The 12,206-nt window shown below is 47.1% G+C and overlaps 1 pseudogene; it reads right to left on the bottom strand.

The window, feature by feature from the left end:
- LOC128406107 (inositol polyphosphate 5-phosphatase OCRL-like) overlaps positions 1-12,206 on the bottom strand; it is a 334,197-nt pseudogene that overhangs the window by 307,183 nt on the left and 14,808 nt on the right.

Below are 12,206 nucleotides of genomic sequence, written 5' to 3'. Positions count from 1 at the left end.
ATTGTAAATAACGTGGTGACGGAAGAATTTAAGATAGAAAAAGGGACATGACAAGGTTGCCCAATATCCCCACTGCTTTTTATATCGGTCCTGGAGGTTTTGCTGAATATGATTAGAAGGGACCAGTTGGTTAAAGGTATACAGGTCGGAGCCAAACAGTACAAATTGAGAGCATTTGCAGATGACTTAGTATTGACGTTACAGGAGCCAGAATCTAGTACTAAAAGGGTTTTAGAATTGATTCAAGAATTTGGTCAGGTTGCAGGGTTTAAACTGAATAAGTCAAAAACCAAGGTTTTAGAGAAAAATTTAACACCAATTGAGAGAGAGAGGTTTCAGAATGTGACAGGTTTAACAGTGGTTAAGAAAGTCAAATACTTGGGGATCAACATGACAGCAAAAAATGGGAATTTATTTAAAGACAACTATGAAAAATGCTGGGTTGAAGTGAAAAAAGATTTAGAAATATGGTCAAATTTGAAGCTTTCACTGCTGGGCCGTATTGCTGCGATAAAAATGAATGTATTGCCTAGAATGTTGTTTCTGTTTCAGGCATTGCAAATTGTGGACAAAATGGACTGTTTCAAGAAGTGGCAGAGAGATATTTCTAGATTTGTCTGGCAGGGCAAGAAGCCTAGAATAAAATTTAAAATATTAACAGATGCAAAGGAAAGAGGTGGATTTGCCCTGCCAGACTTTAAACTTTACTATGAATCAGCAGCTTTTTGCTGGTTGAAAGAATGGCTACTTCTTGAAAACACAGATATTTTGGATTTGGAAGGTTTTAATAACGTATTGGGATGGCATGCATATCTGTGGTATGACAAGGTCAAAGCGCATAAAGCATTTAAAAACCATATTGTTAGAAAAGCATTGTTTAATGTTTGGATAAGATATAAGGACTTATTGGAAAATAAAACCCCAAGGTGGCTGTCACCGATGGAAGCGAAAGCTCAGAAAAAGCTCAATATGGAGATTAAATGGCCGAAATATTGGGAAATTTTGGAACAAGAGTGAGACAGACTGAAATTGCAGAGTTTTGAGAAACTAAAGAACAAAGTGCGAGACTGGCTTCATTATTATCAGATAATGGAGGCATATAATATTGGACAAGAAAATTGGCTTCCAGGTGGAAAAATCAAAATTAGAAACTGTTAGAACCCAAAACTAAGATTTTGTCAAAGATGTATAACTTGCTGTTGAAATGGAATACTCAGGATGAAATGGTTAAATCGGCTATGATTAAATGGGCACAAGATGTTGGACATAACATAATGATGGCTGACTGGGAACAGTTATGGACCACAGGTATGAAATTTATGGCATGCAATGCCCTAAGAGAGAATATTATGAAAATGATATACAGGTGGTACGTGACCCCACTCAAGCTTGCAAAAATCTATCACCTGCCCGATAATAAATGTTGGAAATGTAAAGAAACTGAAGGTACATTCTTTCACCTTTGGTGGACGTGCCCAAGGATTAAGGCTTTCTGGGAGACGATATATAATGAATTGAAAAAGGTATTTAAATATACCTTCCTGAAGAAACCAGAGGCCTTTCTCCTGGGCATAGTCGGCCAATCGGTGTTAAAGAAGGATAGAACTTTCTTTATGTACGCTACAACAGCAGCAAGAATACTTATTGCAAAGTACTGGAAGACACAAGACATACCCACTCTGGAAGAATGGCAGATGAAGGTGATGGACTACATGGAATTGGCGGAAATGACTGGCAGAATCCGAGACCAGGGAGAAGAGTTGGTGGAAGAAGACTGGAAGAAATTTAAAGACTACCTACAGAAATATTGCAAAATTAATGAATGTTAGAATGATGGTGGATTGAAATTAAGTGGTTTCTAGCTGTAATGGTTTAAAAGAATATGAAAAAATTGTTTTTTAAAAGTAAAAATTTAATGTTATAACAATTTAAGATTAAAGATCAGGGTAAAATAAAGAGGGAAAGAAACTGCTGAACTAATAAATTGAACTGGAATACAAAAAAGGGAGGTATGAGGAGGTCCGGGAAACAAGTAAATGAAAGATAAGTGATGAAAGTTTGATTGTTTTTAACTGTTTTTATTTTGTATTTTTCCTTTTTCCTTTTGTAATATTGTAAAAACCCTAATAAAAATTTATAAAAAAAAGAAAGAGATCCCCTGGAAATCAAGAATGAGCTAGATGGGCCAAGGGCTTCTTTCCCCCCTGGTCTTTTTGCAGCAAACCCTCTTTAAGGGGTTGGAGAGGATCCTATTCGTCTTTACCTCCCTCCAGGGAGGGAAGGAATTTGTTCTCCATCCTGTCCATCAACTGAACAATACCCTCCACAACCTTCACCTATGGGGGGGGGGGCAGAGCACATTTGTTGGGGCTATGGACTAAAGGGGGGGCATGAGTTAAGAGCAGAAAGGCCTGACGCACCCCCCTGTTCCCAGCCTTGAAAGAGGCAAGCACTGTAACTCTGAGAGCTTCCCCAGGATGGCAGCGGCTGTGACTTCCAGAGCCAATGGGCTGAAGCCAAATGCTCCAAGCCAAGTACCACAGAAGCTCCATTGGATGAATGGAGCCAACGGTTAAGGTATACAGTTCAGCCCATGTGGTCTGCCATGCCTGCAGGAGCAGCGTGTACTCAGAAGAGTGGGGAATGGAAGCCTAGGGATTTAACAGAGCCAAAACCTGCCCACTCCTTGCACCGGAAGTCCTTGGCCAAGGAGGAGCTCTGTGGAAAGGGGCCTGGTTGTTGGTCAGGGCCTGCCCAGATTCGAGGAGGTGCCACATGGCAGGCAACTAAAAACCCTGAATAGACGATAGCCCTGGCCAGGGCAGGGGTTACCCCTGTGAGGAAGAGGGAGCTCCTTTTCAATTCCATGTGGCTTCGGTAGCTGAGCTGATTCACGCTGCCTCCTCTCCAGAGGATTGGCTCACACCATGCTGGCACACGGCACTTCCCACTGCAAGGAGACAGTTGGACTGGCTGAGGCAACACACAAGGCTCACGCAGTCAAACTTTGGCTCCACACACGGCCTGTGATCTTGACCACGGTCCGGAGCTGGAGATGATGGGGCTTGGGAGTCCAACTTCTGAAGGGGCGGACCTTGCAGGTGTGCAGGCATGTTGCCTCATGGAGAGAGTTGTCAGGAAATCAAAAGCTGCCTTCGACCAGGTCAGAATGAATTTCTGACCTCCCCCAGTTTGGATTCCTACATTGCAGGGGGTTGGACTAGATGACCCTCGTGATCCCTTCCAACCCCACAATTCATTAATTAAGTCTACTCTGGCTGGCAGCAGCTCTCTGTGGCCCAATCCTTTTTCAGGTGGAGGTGCCATAGAGTTTCAACTTGAGACTCTGCATACAAAGCATATGGCACACCACCAAATGATGATCCTTCCCCAAAGCAAGGGGCCCCGTTATTCTTGTTCAGACACTATTTTTTCAGTGATCCAAAAGACCCTTTCTGGCACCTGAAATGCTGCCCAAAGGAAAAGGAGCCTGCCGTTTTCCGGCTTCGTCACTACATGTTCCGCCTGTCCTTTTGATTTCCCCATTACCACAGCAAGAGCAATGAAACTAGCAGGCCTAGGTGGCTTCTGACAGTTGTCAAGAACCACAAGAATATGCCAAATCCTGGATGGTGAGGCTCAATGGCTACTAGCCATAATGGCCACCGAACATACTCCACCAAGAGAAGCAGTATGGCTTGGAGGAGGGGAGCGTGCTGTTGCATCTCATTGGCCAATGTGAGAACAGGATGCTGGGCCAGATGGACCAATGGCCTGATCCAGCAGGGCTGCTCTCATGTTCTTATGCCCTGGCAGACTCATCTTGAGAGAGCACCAAGTCTCATTCCCAGACTTCCTTGACACAAACAGGATTCTCTGCTTATACACGCCATGAAACAGAGGATGCTGGTTATCAGGACAAATGTGGGGGAAAGGCTGCTTGTGGAAAAGGAGCCAAAACATTTCCAGAGACTTTGAGCAGGGACGGCTTGAGGAAGACAAGATATCACAGCCTTGCATTTCACAACTCGCCTAGCAGCCTTTGGCAACCCGGAATTCCATGCAAGCAAAGTGAGCAGGTGAAGGAGAGCTGGATCTCTCTCTTCCTCCGTGGCTTGGTGTCCGTTCTGGCTGCAGAGGAAAGGAAGTCCGCCCAGCCCTCAACTCTAGCCCTCCTCCAACAGCTTGCTTAGCAGAAAGCCATTTGTTACTAGCCTGCTGAGGAGGATGGAAAGGCAGGACACTACTAGCATCTCAGCAGACTAGGAAAAACAAACAAGCCTTGCAGAAGAATGATTGAGAGGACTTACTTACAAAGGCTCAACTATCAAGCAGGATCTGTTTTAGAGTCGAATTTGTAGGTCGGGATGAACTTGATCTCTCCCTCTGTGAAATCAGCAAAAGCTGTCTTTTGGGTACGCTGAATGTTTAGCTAAAGCCAAAAAGAAACCGCTTATCAGCAGAGAAGCAAAAGACCCCCTGTTGCCTGACAATGGAGTCTGTTAACAGCCACTGTTGTGCTGGAAGACCAAGGTGAAGTACTAGTAGGTTAAAGGTAAAGGGACCCCTGGTTGGACAGTGTTCTCGAAGCTACAAACATGAGTCTGACCAAACTGCGGGAGGCAGTGGAAGACAGGAGGGCCTGGCGTGCTCTGGTCCATGGGGTCACGAAGAGGCGGACACGACTAAACGACTAAACAACAACAACAACAAAGGGACCCCTGACCATTAGGTCCAGTTGTGACCGACTCTGGGGTTGCGGCGCTCATCTCGCTTTATTGGCCAAGGGAGCAGGACTAAGCCGCTTCTGGCGAACCAGAACAGCACACAGAAACGGCGTTTACCTTCCCGCCGGAGCGGTACCTATTGATCTACTTGCACTTGGACGTGCTTTCGAACTGCTAGGTTGGCAGGAGCAGGGACCGAGCAAGGGAAGCTCACCCCGTCGCGGGGATTCGAACCGCCGACCTTCTGATCGTCAAGCCCTAGCCTCTGTGGTTTAACCCAGAGCGCCACCCGCGTCTCTACTAGTAGGTTAGCCAAGTGCAAAAAAAGGGGTATACCTGCTGAAATCCTATCTTATACACACTTATTAAAGGTACAGGATGCTTGTGCATTTTTGCCCCATGTCATCTTAAATTACTTTGCTGCATCACACGACAGGAAAATCCTTCCATTGCATCCGCTAGCTCTCGCCCGGCACAACATTTTAGAATAATTAGGTCGATAATGTCCTTAGGAGGACAACCAAATTTAAGCACAAATTCGACCCACAGCTGTGAGGCATTCGCGAGCTTTTTTGCGGAGAAAGTCCTGTTGCTCCGCCATGACCTCCCTGCCAATTTAGATACAGTGACTGAACTGGAGGCCCCTCGACTGTCTTCGGGTCCAGTGTTGGACCATTTCAATCGGCTACTCCCTGCTGATGTGGATAGATTCCTCCAAGCTGGTAGGCCCACCACCTGCCTCCTCGATCCGTGCCCGTCTTGGCTGATTAGGGCGTGTCCAGATGTTGCACGGACCCCCCTGGTTGAAATTATCAATTTGTCCCTTGGCATGAGGACATCCCCAGGGGACCCGAAGGAAGCAGTGGTATGTCTGCTCTTAAAGAAAAACTTCACTAGATCCTTTAGACCTATCCAATTACCGGCCAGTTTCAAATCTTCCATATCTGGGTAAGGTAATTGAGAGAGCGGTTGCTGATCAGCTTGGTAGGTTTCTGGAGGAAACATCGGCTTTAGGTCCATTTCAGTCCGGGTTCCGTCCTGGTTTCGGGACCGAGACGGCTCTGGTTGCCCTAACAGATGATCTACGTAGACAACTGGATCGAGGCGGGTCAGGACTGCTGCTTCTTTTAGATTTGTCAGCAGCCTTTGACATGGTCAATCATGATCTTCTGGACCACCGCCTTGCCGACGTGGGGATACAGGGCATAGCCCGTAAATGGCTGTGCTTTTTTATCTATGGTCGGGGACAGAGGGTGGCGCTAGGGAGGGAGATGTTGTCGTGCCACTCCTTGGTGTGTGGAGTGCCGCAGGGCGCAAACCTCTCCCCAATGCTTTTTAACATCTTTATGCGCCCCCTTGCCCAGATTGTCCGAAGCTTTGGGCTGGGCTGTCACCAATATGCTGATGACACTTAGCTCTACCTGCTGATGGATGGCCGCACCGACTCGGCCCCGGACACACTGAGCAGATGCTTGGAAGCTGTGGCTGGATGGTTTCGTGGGAGCTGATTGAAACTAAATCCTTCGAAGACAGAGGTCCTATGGCTGGGTTGGGATGGCATGGGGATGAGGGACCAACTCCCTTCTCTTGCGGGGGCCCAATTAGTGCCATTGCCTTCTATTAAGAGTTTGGGTATAATCCTTGATGCCTCCCTTTCCATGGAGGCGCAGGTTACAGCAACAGCCAAGGCGACATTTTTCCACCTTCGCCGCATCAAGCAGTTGGTCCCTTACCTTTCCCGCCCCGACCTGGCCACAGTGATCCATGCGACGGTCACCTCCAGGCTTGACTACTGTAATTCGCTCTATGTGGGGCTGCCCTTGAAACTCCAGCGGGTGCAGAATGCTGCAGCGAGGCTCCTCACGGGGTCTCTGCCATGGGAGCATATTCACCCAGTGCTTTTCCAGCTGCACTGGCTCCCGGTGGAGTACAGGGTCAGATTTAAGGTGCTGGTTTTGACCTTTAAAGCCCTTCACGGCTTAAGACCTACAGGACCGCCTCTCCCAGTATGCCCCACGCTGGACCTTAAGGTCCATAAATAGCAACACCCTAGTGGTCCCGGGCCCTAAGGAAGTTAGATTAGCTTCAACCAGAGCCAGGGCCTTTTCAACACTGGCTCCGGCTTGGTGGAACGCTCTGTCTCATGAGACCAGGGCCCTGCGGGATCTGATTTCTTTCCGCAGGGCCTGTAAGACAGAGTTGTTCCGCCTGGCCTTTGGCTTGGAGCCAATTTGATTCCCTCCCCCTCTTTCTTTTTCCTTTCTCCTCCTGTGATGAGGCTGCATTTTAATGTTTCAATATTTTAATGCTGTATTTTAATTCAACTTGTTTTAATTATTGCTTGTTAGCTGCCCTAAGCCTGGCCTTGGCTGGGGAGGGTGGGGAATAAATAAAAATTATTATTATTATTATTGTTGTTGTTGTTGTTGTTGTTTAGTCGTTTAGTCGTGTCCGACTCTTCGTGACCCCATGGACCAGAGAACGCCAGGCACCCCTGTCCTCCACTACCTCCCGCAGTTTGGTCAAACTCATGCTGGTAACCTCGAAAACACTATCCAACCATCTCATCCTCTGTCGCCCCCTTCTCCTTGTGCCCTCCATCTTTCCCAGCATCAGTGTCTTCTCCAGGGAGTCTTCTCTTCTCATGAGGTGGCCAAAGTACTGGAGCCTCAGCTTCACGATCTGTCCTTCCAGTGAGCACTCAGGGCTGATTTCATTAAGAATGGATGCGTTTGATCTTCTTGCAGTCCATGGGACTCTCAAGAGTCTTCTCCAGCACCATAATTCAAAAGCATCAATTCTTCGGCGATCAGCCTTCTTTATGGTCCAGCTCTCACTTCCATACATCACTACTGGGAAAACCATGGCTTTAACTATACGGACCTTTATTGGTAAGGTGACGTCTCTACTTCTCAAGATGCTGTCTAGGCCTGTCATTGCCCTTCTCCCAAGAAGCAGGCGTCTTTTAATTTCGTGGCTGCTGTCACCATCTGCAGTGATCATGGAGCCCAAGAAAGTAAAATCTCTCACTGCCTCCATTTCTTCCCCTTCTATTTGCCAGGAGGTGATGGGACCAGTGGCCATGATCTTCGTTTTTTTGATGTTGAGCCTCAGACCATATTTTGCGCTCTCCTCTTTCACCCTCATTAAAAGGTTCTTTAATTCCTCCTCACTTTCTGCCATCAAGGTTGTGTCATCTGCATATCTGAGGTTGTTGATATTTCTTCCGGCAATCTTAATTCCAGCTTGGGATTCATCCAGCCCAGCCTTTCGCATGATGTATTCTGCATATAAGTTAAATAAGCAGGGAGATAAAATACAGCCTTGTCGTACGCCTTTCCCAATTTTGAACCAATCAGTTGTTCCATATCCAGTTCTAACTGTAGCTTCTTGTCCCACATAGAGATTTCTCAGAAGACAGATGAGGTGATCAGGCACTCCCATTTCTTTAAGAACTTGCCATAGTTTGCTGTGGTCGACACAGTCAAAGGCTTTTGCATAGTCAATGAAGCAGAAGTAGATGTCTTTCTGGAACTCTCTAGCTTTCTCCATAATCCAGCGCATGTTTGCAATTTGGTCTCTGGTTCCTCTGCCTCTTCTAAATCCAGCTTGCACTTCTGGGAGTTCTCGATCCACGTACTGTTTGAGCCTTCCTTGTAGAATTTTAAGCATAACCTTGCTAGCGTGTGAAATGAGTGCAATTGTGCGGTAGTTGGAGCATTCTTTGGCACTGCCCTTCTTTGGGATTGGGATGTAGACTGATCTTCTCCAATCTTCTGGCCACTGCTGAGTTTTCCAAATTTGCTGGCATATTGAGTGTAGCACCTTAACAGCATCATCTTTTAAAATTTTAAATAGTTCAGCTGGAATACCATCACTTCCAATGGCCTTGTTATTTGCAGTGCTTTCTAAGGCCCATTTGACTTCACTTTCCAGGATGTCTGGCTCAAGGTCAGCAACCACACTACCTGGGGTGTACGAGACATCCATATCTTTCTGGTATAATTCCTCTGTGTATTCTTGCCACCTCTTCTTGATGTCTTCTGCTTCTGTTAGGTCCTTACCACTGTTGTCCTTTATTATGGTAATCTTTGTACGAAATGTTCCTTTCATATCTCCAATTTTCTTGAACAGATCTCTGGTTCTTCCCATTCTGTTGTTTTCCTCTATTTGTTTGCATTGCTCGTTTAAGAAGGCCTTCTTGTCTCTCCTTGCTATTCTTTGGAAATCTGCATTCAATTTCCTGTATCTTTCACTATCTCCCTCGCATTTTGCTTGCCTTCTCTCCTCCGCTATTTGTAAGGCCTCGTTGGACAGCCACTTTGCTTTCTTGCATTTCCTTTTCATGGGGATGGTTTTCGTTGCTGCCTCCTGTACAATGTTACGAGCCTCCATCCATAGTTCTTCAGGCACTCTGTCCACCAAATCTAAATCCTTAAACCTGTTCATCACTTCCACTGTGTATTCATAAGGGATCTGACTTAGATTGTATCTTACCGGCCCAGTGGTTTTTCCTACTTTCTTCAATTTAAGCTTGAATTTTGCTATAAGAAGCTGATGATCTGAGCCACAGTCAGCTCCAGGTCTTGTTTTTGCTGACTGTATAGAGCTTCTCCATCTTTGGCTGCAGAGAATATAATCAATCTGATTTCGATACTGCCCATCTGGTGATGTCCATGTGTAGAGTCGTCTCTTGTGTTGTTGGAAAAGCGTGTTTGTGATGACCAGCTTGTTCTCTTGACAGAACTCTATTAGCCTTTGCCCTGCTTCGTTTTGATCTCCAAGGCCAAACTTGCCAGTTGTTCCTTTTATCTCTTGCCTCCCTACTTTAGCATTCCAATCCCCTATAATGAGAAGAACATCCTTCTTTGGTGTCACTTCTATAAGGTGTTGTAAGTCTTCATAGAATTGGTCAATTTCAGTTTCTTCAGCACCAGTAGTTGGTGCATAAACTTGGATTACTGTGATGTTAAAAGGTCTGCCTTGGATTCGTATCGAGATCATTCTATCATTTTTGAGATTGCATCCCAGTACAGCTTTCGCCACTCTTTTGTTGACTATGAGGGCCACTCCATTTCTTTTACGGGTTTCTTGCCCACAGTAGTAGATGTGATGGTCATCCGAACTAAATTCGCCCATTCCCGTCCATTTTAGTTCACTGATGCCCAGGATGTCAATATTTATTCTTGCCATCTCATTTTTGACCACCTCCAACTTACCTAGGTTCATGGTTCTTACATTCCAGGTTCCTATGCAATATTTTTCTTTACAGCATTGGACTTTCCTTTCGCTTCCAGGCATATCCGCAACTGAGCGTCCTTTCGGCTTTGGCCCAGCCGCTTCATCAGCTCTGGATCTACTTGTACTTGCCCTCCGCTCTTCCCCAGTAGCATGTTGGACGCCTTCCGACCTGAGGGGCTCATCTTCCAGCGTCATAACTTTTATATGCCTGTTGTCTTTGTCCATGGAGTTTTCTTGGCAAGGATACTGGAGTGGCTTGCCGGTTCCTCCTCCAGGTGGATCACGTTTGGTCAAAACTCTCCACTATGACCTGTTCATCTTGTGTGCCCTGCTCGGCGTAGTTCATAGCTTCTCTGAGTTCTTCAAGCCCCTTCGCCACGGCAAGGCAGTGATCCATGAAGGGGCATTATTATTATTATTATTATTATTATTATTATTATTATTATTATTATTATTATTATTATTATCTGGGCACAGGTATCCTTGTAATCCTGGTTTCGGCGCCCGAAGTCTTCCACGTGGGCAGCAAGGTGGGAATTGACCATGCAGAAGCTGGTATTGTTGCAGACAAGCCTCACGGCCACACACCCCTTGTTACCCTGCAGGGGCGGAGCAAAGATGGCTGTTAGTGAGCAAGCAGGAAAGAGGGGGGAACTGGTTGGCAGAGATTAGAAAAACAGATAGACAGAAAGATCGACGTCGGGAATTCCGCTGTCAGGGTCTACTCCCCATCTTCCCCATGATGCCTGTGCCCACTGTCTCCCTCATCGCTTCCTTGATGCGGCTGAGCTGGTCCTTCCTGACAAAGATGAGCAACATCATTCCGACTAGACGCACCAGCTGCACCTAGAAGATGCAAGGTACTGGGATGTCTACCAGCTCTGTTCATTGCTTGCTGTCCTGGGCCGGCTGGATGCAGATAGGAGTGGCAGGGGGCCCCAACTGGGGATCCCCCAAGGGAAGAAGGCTCAGAGCCAGGGACTGGTGGGGGGTCGTCCGAGGGAGAAGAGGGAGCAGACTGTGAGCAAGAGGAGGTGTTGGAAACTGGAGAGGCAGGGGGGCAGGGAGATTCTGTGGCAAACAGCAGCCCAGAATCCGAGGCAGAAGTGGAGGCTGGAGGCGGGGGTCAAGAGGCAGAGATCAGGCAGGCTGCTGCAGAAGCCAGGGGGTCTCCCCATCCTGCTGCGATCAGCTCCCCTCCCTGCTGGTCTCCCAGAAGACAGAGAAATTAAGAGGAGGGAGCAAAGACAGGCAAGGTGTCAGAGTCTCAGGTTGCTTGGGAAGGACCAGGGGGAGGAGGAGACTTCAGAGAGTGGTGGGAGGGTAGCAACCTTCAGCCTTCACAACTACCTCACTGGGGAAGACCTGTTGGGAAAGGTTTCTGTGATCACGAGGCCTGCACGGTTTGGGTTTCTTTGAATAAAGAATGTTGGCTTCTTTTGAATAAAACACCACTGACACCAGGTGTTTTTTCTTGCTGACCTCCTCCTCCTCCTCCTCCTCCTCACTCCAGCTCCTGACAGCTGTCTGGCTGCTGAAGAAATGGGTGGGGTTGGACTTACTTTCTTGTACTTGGATTTGGAACGCAAAGCCTTTTCCACAGCTGTCAGCCACTCTTGCTCCTTTGTCGAGGGCAAGTAGAAGAAAGCCTCTGCGCTCAGGTCCAGCTCCTGGAACCGAATGCCCAAGTGCCAAAGAGAAGGATGTGGAACTGCAGGAATAGGACTCCAATCGGAACAGACGTGCTGGTTAAATATGCAAAGACAACAGGAGTGTGCAAGGGCAGGCAAGATCAGGACCAAGAACAAACAAGTGATGTTAGGATATTTCCGTTCCACCTTAAAAGGGAGCAGGATGTTTGTATAACAGCCTGCGTAAGTTCCTGTCTCACAGGATGTTTATGTTGTAAGTTCGTTTCGTTTTTGCCTGTCTTGTCTGAGCAGTCGGAGCAGACGGTCATGCCTTCTTTGTTCTGACCAACGCCAAATAAAACTGTAAATATGCATGTTCTGCTCTCACGCTGTGCAACTTCCTGCTGTGTGAATTCTGCTGTCAGAGTGTGCACTAAGCCTGAGGCTTAGTGTCGCTGAATTGCTGATATTGCCTGACTACGGGAGGTCGATGGATCGTCCGGCACCGAGCTTGGGGGCTTCAGATGGATTCTATCTCCCTGGCAGTATCCCAACAACAGGTTTCGGGCCCAGATTCACGGCACTTGCAGGAGAGTAAGACTGCGAC

Source organism: Podarcis raffonei, chromosome W (genome assembly GCF_027172205.1).
Source record: "Podarcis raffonei isolate rPodRaf1 chromosome W, rPodRaf1.pri, whole genome shotgun sequence".
Lineage (NCBI taxonomy): Eukaryota > Metazoa > Chordata > Lepidosauria > Squamata > Lacertidae > Podarcis > Podarcis raffonei.
This window is presented reverse-complemented; position numbering and strand designations above follow the sequence as displayed.